Source organism: Centruroides vittatus, unplaced genomic scaffold, assembly GCF_030686945.1.
Source record: "Centruroides vittatus isolate TY-2023 unplaced genomic scaffold, ASM3068694v2 contig_3127, whole genome shotgun sequence".
In the NCBI taxonomy this organism is placed as follows: Eukaryota; Metazoa; Arthropoda; class Arachnida; order Scorpiones; family Buthidae; genus Centruroides; species Centruroides vittatus.
Window position 1 is genome coordinate 946538 of NW_027122015.1, and position 14107 is coordinate 960644.

Consider the following 14107-nt stretch of genomic DNA (forward strand, 5'->3'; position numbering starts at 1 on the left):
CTGACCCGGCCACGCGTTGTTGTGGCTCAAAATGTATCTATTATAAATGTATAACACTTCCCCCGTGGGGGGAATTTAAAAAAAAACCCTTCTTAGTGTACATTCTCTTGACGTACCCTATTAAAACGCAATCAAAAACGCATCTAAAATAGTATAATAAAAGCCGAGTTCTTCAAGTAAGCCTTAATCCTGTCCCTCTCCCCCGCAAAGAAATATCGAAAAATCCCTTTTTAGTGTATATTCCGTTGACGTAACCTATTAAAACGCAATTAAAAACGCAAAAAACCGCATGTAAAATAGTATAAATAAAAGCCGAGTTCTTCACAGTAAGCCTTAATCTTGTCCCTCTCCCCGCTGGGGAATATCGAAAAATCCCTTTTTAGTATATATTCTGTTGACGTAACCTATTAAAAATGCAAAAAACCGCATCTAAAATAGTATAATAGAAGCCAAGTTTTTCACGGTAAGCCTTAATCCCGTCCATCTCCCCCCCGTAGGGGGAATTTCGACATGTATATTATATAAAAACACGTGCGTATTCGAATGCAACGTTGTGTCAAAATTTCAAAGGAATCGGTAGGAACAAACGAACGTTATATTTTATTTATATAGATAGATAGATGATCTGCGTTAGTCCATTCTCACAGAAAAACATAATGCCTCACAGAAAAGCAAACTTAGGTCGTCTGAAGTTAGCGCCATCTGTTGGACATAAAAGCCTTAATCCATATATAAATATATTTTTGAAAGGGGGGAAATGGTGGTCTTCACATATGCCAGAAACCTTCGCGGGAGTGTATTAAACAACTTCCCGAAATTTCATGGCAATCGGATAAATGGTGTGGTAATGCATGAAGGACAAATACACAGACAGACAAACAAACAGACACACACACACACAGACAGACAGACAGACATTCGTTTTTATATATATAGATTACCTTTTCACTGTAAGAGTAGGATCCCATTTCTTTAGAGGTAAGCCGATTAGACCAATAGTCATTATGTTTGATATATTATAAACAAGTGACTTCTCTGAACGTGTTTATTTTTGAAAAACCCCTTTCCGTTTCTGCTGAACTTACAGCAACTGTTTTGACAATATTTTTAGCTCTTTGAACACTTTCAGGAATTGCATAATTCTGAGAAAATCTCGATATTCATTAATATCAATTTGGTAATTAAAAAATGTCATTAAATACTCGCAACTGTTCTTCAACTGCTTTCAATGGAACTAGTACTTTTTCAATATTCCAGTAATCTGACTCCAAAAAATTTAGAATTTATAATTTATTACTATCTTGACATTAGCTACAACTTGCTTCTAAATGTCCACAATCCATTAGTCTTTTTTGCTTTTTAATCCGTTATGATGTTTTCTAAAAGTCTATCCCGAGGAGACCTGACAAATCTATCAGTTTTTTTCGTTTGAATCCTTTTCCTTCCAATCATTTGAAATGTTTTAATAGATCTTATGACGAGTTTTTCAGTCTTTATTATGTTTATATTACTTGCTTGCAGTGCAAGAAATATAAAGAAAAGAAATTTGGTTTGCAATATCAATCAATGCCAAATCAGTTTTTTTTTTTTTTTTTTTTTTTTTTTTTTTGTAACTCTTTCCGCCCAGTGGGCACTAAGAGGGCCTCTTATAGCAAGCCCATTATGGGTTCGGCCAGGCCCACAATGGGGCTGCCGGGTGGTGAGGGACGGGGACCGACATATCCGGATACCAAATCAGTTATAAAATATATATTTTCAAGATCGACGGTCATACCCGAGTACTTTTTACTTGAATAAAAATAGTGATATAGCGCTGGATAAGCGCGCCATAAGCTAGATTGAATTTAAACTACAGGCAGCCAATCTTGGTCCCAAAACTCTACCAATCGTTATAATTTTAATCCTAAGTTGTTCGGTTATTTTGGAAACATTAATTTGGTTCTTATTGGACTGATGAAAAATAGTATATATATTTTATCAATAAATATTTTTAAATAATTTACTTGCTTTATTTCCTTTATCAAATTATCTAAAATAAGATGGAGGCGATAGTTTAAACAGTGCCATATTATTATGTTTGGAAACTCTTTTGCAATCTTAGTGATCACTCCAGATTTTCTCCCAAGTGTAACGCTGGAACATCGGAGCAAAACCCTATTAAATTTTTTTCTAGGTAGTTCTTAGTAAGCCCAACATTATTTAAACTTTCCATAACTAAAGAACATATTGTCTCTGCATTAGGTTTTTCCAATTCAACTAGTTCAACGAAAATTGCTGGTGATGTAACTGAATCTTCAACTTTTAAGTACAATAACTGATTTGAAGGATACCGTTGAAACTTCGTCAATAATCAAACATATTTTCGGATTATTTTCAATAATTTTATGAAATATTTCTTTTTTAATTTCCTTTGCAACGAAATCAACAAACGCGAAGGAATAAAAATGTAGTATTTCATCAAAGTTATAATGAGTTTTATGATATGAATAAATAAATACTGGTATTATAAGCATAGTTCGGTCAAATTTTTTATTACCCGTAGACGGAATGATCACTACTACGAGCACTTAGAATACGCTGTAGTGCAGATGAACGTTAAAATAGAGTAAGGAATGTAAAATATGTAATTTCCACATTGGGCCGCTGCCAAGGCGCTCACCTTAGAGAGAACACTGATTACAAGTGCAATTTTAACAACCGGTTCGCCGAACCGGATGAATACCACCACTGCTTTTAATACATAAAACTTTGTTAAATAGTTTGCCGTCATTTATATTTAAGTTCCAGTACTGAACAAAACATTTTCATCTATCTTCCCCACCCATAAACACTCGTCTGTAGGTGGGGAAGATAGTAGTATAACCGATTCAAATACTTTCATTTCCCGAATGAGCTGTCCCAGCTATTTAAATAATCAATGCAGATTTAATTTATAAATTATGTAAAATAAACTTGGTAAATTGAATATCGATACCGCGTGCGGACGCCAATATTCAATTTACTATTTCAATTAACAAAATAATGGACAAAATGGCTATTTAAAAAAAAAAAAAAATCTAAAGGAAAGAACAGAGAAATAAAGGAATGTTCTCTTAAATAAATGACGTACGGCCACCGTATATACTGTATACAGCATTACATTGCAGAGTAAATATTAAGCTGGATGCATGTTCATAATAGGCTATAAAATTATTTAGTGTAATACAAAATGTCAAGACTATTCGTAGTCAAGAATCTCAGTCTTAATTACCGTAATCATTAAAGGTTCGTTCTGGGATCTGAGCCAAAATTCAAATGAATGTAATCGTTATTTTTTTAAATATATGACTAAAAATCTGTCTCAAAGCGGATTGTTACGCAATGGGTAGACTGTTAAACAATATGGATTATCAATTAAAACATTTTTGTAAGATTACAACTTACATAAAACATTAATAAATTATATTTAAAGCTGAAACTCAACTACTTGAAACTGTTAAAAAAAACAAAAAACAGAACGTTGTACATACATATCAGAGTGTAATACAAAGAAACCAAACTCCTGATCACTGGAAATCGCGTCATCCGTTGATCGTGGCGCCACGAAACTAGGTCAAATACATAACATTACGTTACATTTTGAGTAAATTAATTTACCTTCAAATACGGTAATTGTAATTACTTATTGTTCACAAAACTAAATGTAGTGCTTGATGTATCCAAATACAAAAACAAACGAGTTTCTTGATTATTCCGAAAGTTCCCTGGTCTCATCAATATTGGATAACCGAATTTCCACTTTATATAACCATATGGCAGTTAAGTTTTAAATTGTTTTTATTGAAGATATTTATACACCTTTTACAGCATTACGAGATGTATATAGTAGTTTTTCTACCGCATAAAATAATGCTCCGGGTTTATCTTCTCAAGAGCAAAAAATATAGTGCATTTAATTAACAATTCCCCATGAATGGGGACGTGATGGAATACGTATAGTTTCTTAAATAATCCAATAAACATGAACACTTGCTATTCCAAAAGCATTAACACTTACAAATTTGAACTATCGCAGGTTATACGCACAGTATGGAGTAGGGCATGTCACTGTAAAAGCTTGCGAGCTTAAAAGTTCAAGGAATGCCGAACCAATATAGACGATGAGCCCGCGTAGACTTTTGAAACCAATCTTTTTATAGCGACATGCATATTCTTCGTAGATTTCACTAGGACCAATGCCTTCGGAATTGAACAGTCCACCATTCAATTATGGTGCAGTTTGATATGGACAACGCCATTTTATAAACCACATAGTGAATAAAATTCTACCTAGCAGGGACGACTACTGGTTTAGGGCTGCTTTACTGTCTATTCTTTTGCTTATTATTAGTCTGTATCTTGTACGCTACGTTATTTTTATTTAACAGCTAACATACTAACCTTATTCATTGAATCAGCCTTGTAAGTTCAACATGTCTGTTCGTTTATGTTTAAAAAATTAAAGTAGGTGTAATTTTTTAAAATAATTTATTTTACCGTTTTATTGGAAGACTACAAAATATCCGCAAAGAAAAGTTTTTCAGTGCATCACCAAACAGCAAAAGTAGAAACTACAATATCAAGGAGGCAAAAGCACATGCTGCTGTATTTATTTTCATAATATTGTAGTTTCTACTTTTTGTTCTCTCAAAGCTATCTTACTAAGGAACATAGGAAAAAAATGGCAATAAAACGGTGTAAACGATGTAAAAATGGCGAGATGTGCAAATAAAACCGGACAGTTTTATTTTCACATCTCGCCATTTTGATACTCCACATCCAAAAACGTAAAAAAAAACCTTACAAAATTCTGTATATGTATGTGTGTCGACATTTATTTTTCATTATACAGTATCTCAGGACTAAATCAACAAAAAGGTTTGAAACTTGGTAGGTTTATTTCTATATGTAAAGACAATGTTATATCTAAAGTGAGTCAGATAACCTAATCAAAGTTTTACTTGCTTACTCTCTATTTTTTAAAAATATTTCTCGTACCAAATGATTTGTATATACAAAATAATGGAAGATTTGCAAACTGAAGTATATTATTAAAGTAGATTGTTAAAAATGAAATGATTCATTGGCAATTCAATGTAAAAAAATCTGCTCTAATATTTAGAATAAGAAAAACGATTAAAATGTAACCAATTTATTAAGTTATTGGATTGTTTCAAGTTTTAATCTGGGTCGTGTGCACTAACGTAGAATACTAATTAATAAATCTAACTGGGCAATGTACGGAGCAAAGAATTGTTCCGAATATTTCTGATTGATGTCTTGAATCAGCGAATTAAAATGACCGTGTTTAAAATTCTGGGAAGTAAAAATGATTTTTCACTCATTGAAAACATAATTTTATCATCGTTATAAAAATATATATACAGTAAGACCCCGCTTAACGCTGCCGCGATATAACGCGGTCTGCTCGAAGCCTAAAAAAACGCTCAAAATTTACGCTGATTCAAATTATCGCAGCGTTTCATTGATTCATACAGGGCCGGATTTACCAATCCAGGGGCCCTGGGCACAAATTCGGTGGGGGTCCCCCTTTAAGAGTAGGCAAATTTGATGATTTAAAAAATTTACACAAAATACTGTACTTTCAATTAGATTTGAACTAGGAAGTTGTAAATTTCATTTAAAAATAAGGTTATTGTAAACTTACATGTATTTTATTGTGTAAAACTAATTATTTTAATTTAACTGAAAAATACCTATGTGAAATTTTTTCCCGAAATTTTCCGATGTTTCATAGGTTTTTTCCCGGGTTTGGTTTTCTCTGCCTGTTGCCCTCATGATTAGATCACACTAGGATGTCGCGGTAATAGAAAAAAATTATGTTTAAACATAATTTTTTTTTAGTTTTGTGGGGGCCCTGGGCACAGGCCCCAAATGCCCTTATGTAAATCCGGCCCTGGATTCATATATAATACGATTATTTACGAACACGAATTAATCAGCAAAAGGTGGCAATTCGTCGTAGCGCTGTACTTCCCTTAAATCAATGTTTGTTTTATGTAATTTTGGAAAAAATAAAACATCATGGATACCATAGGAAATATCGACTTCACTTGGCAATAATTAATTGATAAATCCATGAAGGGAGTGTGAAAGAAGTTATGGTTGAAGGTATCTAAGAATTCTTAACGAGAAGAGCGTATAGCTGTATCGTTAGGTTGACCATATTGTCAACCTAATGAATACAGCAGATTGAGGAGTTACTGCAAGTTTCTGGCGAGAACCTTACCAATGACGACCTTCAAGAACTGGCAAAACAAGGAATTCATGTAGAATTAGAAAATAGAGATTTTGAAAACGAAGCACCCAAAGAACTTGTTACAGATTTGTAAAAGTTTGGTAACGATAACCGAAATCGTTGATCAAATTGTAGCGAATGATCCAGATTTTGAAAGGAGTGCAAAAGCAAAACGAGGCGTTTTGCGATCTTCTGCTACCGACATTTGCTTAAGGAAAGAAAAAAAGCGACAAATGAAACTTCATGACGTTATTGCAAAAAACAAGAATTTCAGAAAAGCCAGGACCTTCATCACAAAAAATGATCTTCACATTTCTGTGTGCATATGTTTATGTTATTTAACATATATTATTATGCAAATTAACACAAAATTAAAGTAAAATCTGTTTATTTTTGATCGCGTGTTCCCCTTTCCCTATTTACTGTGTGTTAAAATGGCCTCGTTTAAAGCTGTTTCGTTTAGCACTTTGCCGTCTAGGAACGTATCCCCCGCGTTAAGCGGGGTCTTACTGTACTTATACCAACGTCTGTAGGTAGCTTATATTTCAAAAGACTGAAGCTACTGTAATGATGCAATAGAAAGATAATGTCACCAGCAGTCAGCATATAAAAAGTGTGCTGAATGAACTGAGAAGAAGGCAGAGTCAGGAATTAGGTAGAAACTAGTCCAGCACCGATCATACCTAGGCTTAGCAACAATTCTGAGTTACTAAACAAGGCTCTGGATATTTGATTGAGGTACCTACTTGTATTGCAAATGTCATCTCTCACATGAGTCATGTACTGTAAGTTTAGATTTAAATATCACAGAAAAAGTTCTGTATGATTTGCACTTGCCCATCAGGAAATAGTAGACTATGTAAGCATTGTACAGTACAGTAATTTTGTTGTTTGTGAACAAAGAAAAAGTTTCCAAAATACTGCTGTGCTAACATTAAACAAATATAATGGGAAAAGTAAAAATAAAAAAAAACTTTATTTATTTTTACAAACAAATGGAAATGTCAGTCGACAATTGATTTCCACTCTCCATTCAACATTAAAAACAAAACCAACAGAAAAACAATAAAAGAAAACAGATAAAATGTACTAAAATTGTAGTGATAACATTGTATAAAAACAAATATTTATGATCTTTAAAAAAAGGAAATACAAAAATAAATTACATTTAAAAAAATTAAAAGTTAGTTTAAAAAAAGAAGAGTAAAAGATGAAAATAATATTTAAAATAATATGGCTAACAATGATATTTGCTAGTTTATATATGTACAGTAATACCATTTACATTTACTTTTAAATGTAGTAAAGACCTAATAAGTGTTCTATTTGTTTCGAGTTTTCGGCAATCTGGTAAAAGAATGATCTTTGAGAAGTGGACAGACGATAAAACGAAATATAAATGAAAGAATTATTACGAGTTGTTGCGAACTCATAAACAAAGCCAAAAGTTATTAATTATGCCACTAAAATATTTAAGACAAAGGACACGATCAGAATATTGTATTCGTTTTATAGGGTCATGTAATCCGAGTCGTATTCTAGCAACTTTGTGGTTATTGGTAAATGGAAGGTTGGTAATTTATTTTTAAAAATATATATCTTGCGAAAGTCTTTATTGACACATTTAAAAGGGAAGAGGCAGTCATTGACCAGATAGGCAAACAGTAATCAAAAATAGATTGAAAATTCGTAAAATAAACGGATATCAAGACGGATTTGGACGAGATTGTCATGTAGAATTCCGCGTCTGATGATTAACGGTCTAATTAAGTTTTGAACGTATTCCTGGAAGGTCAATTTTTCATCAAAAACTATGTCAAGATCACTGTACGTTTTCACATAATATGATATAGTTAGAAGGAAGATGCGAATTGCGTGTCAATGAGAAGCACATTATAACAGTTTTTTGAATATTAATGTTTAAGTTATACTTACTTCTTAGTGAAAGCGAAAAGTATTGTATTAAGTCAGATGAAAGAAGTGAAAGATCATGATTAATGATTTTAATATTATCAGCATATGCAAACCTTCGAAAATATTTTGTTAGAGATTATTGATATAAGAGAGAAGAATAACCTACTTAGCACAGAACTTTGAGGGATCCCACAGATTGGTGTGAAATTAAAAAAACTAAAAATTAAAAACACACACTAAAGATTGCTAATTGAGAATTTCTTATATATTCCGAAGTTTTTGAAAATTCCTCTAATGAGTTTCAAATATGCAGTATCAAATGAATACTGACTACTATATCTTATGGGACTTATTTATTCAATATATTACATAAAACTCAATGTCTTCTCAGCTAGAATCGAACGAACATTATCAATTTAGAGTAATAAAACATTCAATAAAGTAGTAAAGACATTCGGTAACATTAGGCTACTTACTGTAGAAATTATAGCATATAAATTGAAATTTTAAATAATTTTTGATTTTCCTTGTACACCACACTAAGCACATTAACTTGTAAGAATAATATTGGTTTTTAAAAAGGGTGTAACTGTAGTTAAAGGGTAATATACAAGAAAGATATGTTTAAACATCAAAATCATTTAAAGTTTTAACTTTTATGCTATCGTTACTACAGCAGTAAATAACGCTATCGAATGTCTTTATTACTTTATTGATTGTTTTACTGTTCTAAATTAATAACGTTTATTCGATTGTAATAAGGAAGAGAGGTTGAATTTATTATCAACGACTATAAACTTTATACTCTTATTAATAAAGTCAATGATTTGATAATTTGATAAAGTAATTACACATTCCTATAAAAAAGCTTTAAACTTGTAAATATTTAAAAATTATATTACTCTAAAAATCGCGTGCTTAAAATCTTATCTGATAGTATTCCAAATAAGTAAACAAAGTTATTATTATTTTTTTATTTAGAATTCTCAATACTACATAATTAGGTTAAAACTTATTATCCCGAAAGCTTTTTTTCGTCATATTCGAGAATAAATACATATGTAAAATGCTGTATTAAACCAAAAGCGTCAGCTGACACTTCGGTTATACGTCTAGCATATGACTTGTGACGTCACGTGCACTGACCTCAATGCACGTTGACTTAAAAATGATTCCAGGAGAGATACTCGTGATGGTTCTACCATTGATGCATCGAATCGAAAACCGACATCTCAGGGACTTCAGAATAGTCAAGGAATGAAAAAATATAATGATTAGGAAATGGAAACATGAGTAAAAAATTTGTAACAGTTTTATACAAATTTTTAAAAAATTATTTTGTAATAAAAAACGATAAACGAAAATTTCTAATAAATAATAAATTCATAAAGAGGAAGTGTTTTTATATAATTTCAATACAGTCATTTATATCATGTATTTTATTTGTATTTTGGAATAAATTATGTTTTTCGGGGAGTGTCTTTTAAATCTTTTGACAACTAACAGTTATTATATGTAAGTAATAGTGGTTTGGGCCACTTTGATCACAAAATTAATTTTTCGAGGCTTTCATACTTAATCAGTAACATTCAATAAATGTTAAAAACTTTACCATTGTATAATTGAAATCTATATAATTTTCAGTTACTTCATAAAAATAGATAAGAACTTTATGAACTCGCTGTATTTAGATCTCGTTATAGAAGTGGTTATTACCATTTGTCACAAGATGAATAATAAACAGAAAACTGTATTAGAAGTAAACGAGCGATTATTCGAGTTATTAGTGAAGTTGCGGCCGAAGTTTTCATCTCTAAAACGTGAACGTCGAACGTCGAAAACGTTGGCTAGTGTCTGCCCTGTACATCATACTCTTCCTTTAACAATAGAGTCGGGCTGATCATCTATAACTGCTTTCACGGGAAGAGTTTTGAATTGAAATAACGTGACTTTCGGTTTGCATCGGAAGTTTATATATAGTTAATCGGGACATCCTACCTCTAAGGTCTCTATATCTAGTCTCGGAATTAATCTAACTGATTCCGTTCTCGAAATTAAGGAAATACAGACGGACGACAGTGGAAATTCATAGATCTACAGTTTTTTTTCTTTTTTTTTTTCAAATTGCAGCCCAAATTATGGCAATATATAATTTAGCATTTATTATCGTTTTTACACTTTGTTTTCACCGCTTACATTTTTATAATTTGTAGCTACATGAAAAAATAGCATTATCATTTTTCATGATTTATAAACCGAATAAAATTAGGAAAATTATTGTTTGAAAGTCTGATAAATAGTCTATATATATTATATATTTATATATATATATATATATATATATATATATATAATATATATATATGTCATCAGGTCATTTCTTTTAAAATTATTATTAATTTACTTTTATAACATCCGATGTTTATTTTTGATACTAGAAAATGAATTTTCTAGTATCAAAAATACTATATCTCCTATTATACACGAGGCGCTAATAGTTTGAAATTAAACATATTACACAGCAGATAAAACAACATTATGAAAAGTAATTTGCATAAAAAATTAATTTATTCTTTATCTTAAAAACAATTTCAAAATATTCAATTTTTACAAGTTTATAATTTTTCAAAATTTTTCTACTTATTCCACACCACAGATGAATTATTGGTAGGCCTACTTATGTTACAAGTAGAAAATGTTAGTCTGGATTATTTTATGTTTTCCTACTGGGAATTAACCTATCAGCTGTTATATAACTAAATTGTACAATTTAAACAGACCTTAAATACTTCACATAAATAGGACTAGAAAAGTGTCATTGACGATATAAACAAAGGCTTTGATTATAATTTATATCAATTCATAGAATTTTTAAATACAATAACAGATGTTAGTTCATTTATCGCTTTTTATAATTATACGACAAAATTTTATGTTTATAGATCTATTTACAAATAATAACTAATGATAGTAACCTGTCACTCTGGAGTACCGAATTCAGTCCGGGTCAGAAACCTCAAAAGTTTTTATGGGTGGTCTCTCTCGGATATTTTGGACTTCATCCATTCTCACTCAGCCAGGCCTACAATAGGAATCCATAACGGTATGTGTAAAACGGCTCTACGGCTCTACTAGCGTCCACACAGTGGAAAGACAGTGGCGTAGCGAGGGGGGTGCAAGAGGGGTGTATCATGCACCGGACGCCACTCTCAGAGGGGCGCCCAAATGGTCTCCAAGACAAACTATGTTTCTGGAGGGGGAGGGGGCCAATAAAGTGTCGTGCCCCGGGCGCCAGTTATGTTCTCTACGCCACTGTGGAAAGAGTCTAAATATGGAAAAAAAACCTTAAGTTAAAATCAGGGGCGAATCCTGACCAAAATTTTTGGGCATGCTGAAAGTTATAATAGAATAATAGGTCTATCTCTAGCCCTAAACAATACGCAGAAACGTTATTTGGTGTGAATAAAAAAGTATGGACTATTTTAAAGTCCATTATATCTACACATGAAATATATCACAATGGAAAAGTATTAAAAATTTATGATAATAATTCAAATTTTGTGAGCCCGTGACACTGGGGGCCCAGGGCTTAAGTCTTATTAATCTCTATGTAGATCCGCCCCTGTACACAATACATGTATGCTGACTGGGTACCGCAAACTTTCGATATAATCTGGCCGTGTTAAATACTTCGAATGACGTCATGCGTGTGCACTTGTTAGCTGCGGAAAATTTCCACACGAGCAAGCGACCGAGTTCCCGCAAGCATCGCACTGACTTAAAACGGCTAGCCGCTAGCTGACAATGTAAAAGCAAACACAAATGATAAGAGTTTACACGTTAGAATAAATTATTATTGGCATATTTTTTCTCATATAGGAAATATATTGACCGTCAAAACTTTCTCTTAAGCATGCGGCTCATGTTAAGCAAACCCAGAGAATTCGCCCCTGGTTAAAATAGTCTATCACAATCAACAACATAACATAAGGAAGAAATAATCCTGTTAATGTTATCTCTCTACCGTTCTGAGAGTGCCGGATTCGAGCCCAGTCAGATTTTCAAAATTTTAATGGGTGGTTTGAGTGGAATAAAGAAAATATCGTCTCTCGTCATCTGACTGCCCCATTGCGGGGTTTGTCCTTCATGATAGTCATAGAAATCCTTTTAGTACTCACAGAATGAAAAGACCAAATGTTTCAGCTTTACAAGTCTTCCAAAGTATTAAATTCAGAAAAGGTATAAGAATTGCGGTATATTCGAATTCTAAATTTAGTTCCAATTATTTAAGAACGAATATATACTTATTTTTATTATTTAATAATTTCCTGACTTCAATAGCAATAGTTCAACAATTTTCAAACTTTTAAAAATTCTAAGATTAACTTAAAGAAATTATTGTGTATTAAAAATTCTCTTTCAAATCGTATTCAAGAAATTAATAAACTTTAATAAGCTTTAAATATACGAAAAATACAAACAAACAAAAAAAAAATTATGTTCAAATGATATTCCTGAGAATTTATCTACCTGCCTTTTCTAGAAGGGTCAACGAACATTAACACGTGGCCTCTCAGCAGGGAGCAAACAACCAGATAACTTTTTTCTTTGTCTGTTCAATATGTTATATCTACTTCGATGCTGGATAGATATAAATTCCACAGACTACTACTCGTGTTGAATATAGTGAGAGCAATAACTTAAACCAATTCTGCAAAAATGAAGTCTTTTCTAATCATTCTCTCTTTTATTATCCTAGCCGGAGGTAAGTTCTTACTTTTATTATAGAATAACAAAACATAGCAAGAATATTCAGTGTTTTTTAAAAATATTATAAATGATTTAGGTTTAAAAACTGCTTAATATTTTTACTTTTTGAGCATTATAATAAAGAAATGTATTTTCCATACTTATTTTAAAATATTAATTTAAATAAAAAAGTCTAACAGATCAAAATGACGAAGATAAAACATTCAAAATTTCCAAAATGATTCCTTAAAATTAATTTATGAAGTTAATTTTATATTTACTTCTGCTTAACAAAATTTAAACACAATTAAAAACTATTTTAAGAGTCTTTAACTGTATTTTAATTTGCATAAACTAAATTTTATTGATTAATTTAAGTTAATAAAACAAAATTATTAAATGAAATTCGATTTTAAAGAATAATTTTAATTTTAAAGGTGCTGAAGAGGCAAGCAGATCTATTGAAAAAACTAATCCGAAATCGTTGGAGTACGTGATGCCTCCTCCAGATATAAGGGTATCTTGATTTATGCTTTACTTCAGATTCAGAAATATTTAAATAATATTCTGGTAGTAAAGAGCCTTTTTAAAATAGGATCAATGCCGAGACGAATTAAATATGTGTTTAGATCAATCCGAAGCACGTATCCAGGTAAAAGGATTTTATTGCCATTAATATTTTATTTAGTGTGTAAAAATTAGCTTAAATTTTTACACAAAATATAATTTGATGTAAATTTGCGTTTTCTAAAATAAAAAGTTCACTGTTTTTTAATTATTAAAGCCACATGCTCTACCTGATTGTTGTTCAGATTACAGTATGGTAAGTATCAGAATAAAAATTATATAACTTTTAATGTATGATTAAAAATAATATAGAGAAATATAGATTCATATTTGATATACTTATAAAGAAATATATTTACTATTTTAATTTTTATAGTGTATGTACGAGGAAATTGTTGGCTAGAAGATTTTTATTTTTAGAAGAAAATTATGGTTTTGTAATTTGTAATTTTTTAACATGTATATCTAATATAGGCTGTGGTTAATAAAGGGAATAAAGATTGTATTAATCACTTTATTATGTCTTAAAACTGTGTAAATCGTAAAGATTTCTGTGTTAATTTATTAATTATAAAAGAAAATTAGAATTTTACAAAAATA

At 31.1% G+C, this 14107-nt stretch overlaps 1 protein-coding gene across 2 annotated transcripts in view; it reads right to left on the bottom strand.

The window, feature by feature from the left end:
- The window catches only part of LOC136973284 (DNA helicase MCM8-like), a 48325-nt gene that overhangs the window by 20273 nt on the left and 13945 nt on the right, over positions 1-14107 (bottom strand). The gene's annotated exons all lie outside the window — the stretch shown is intronic.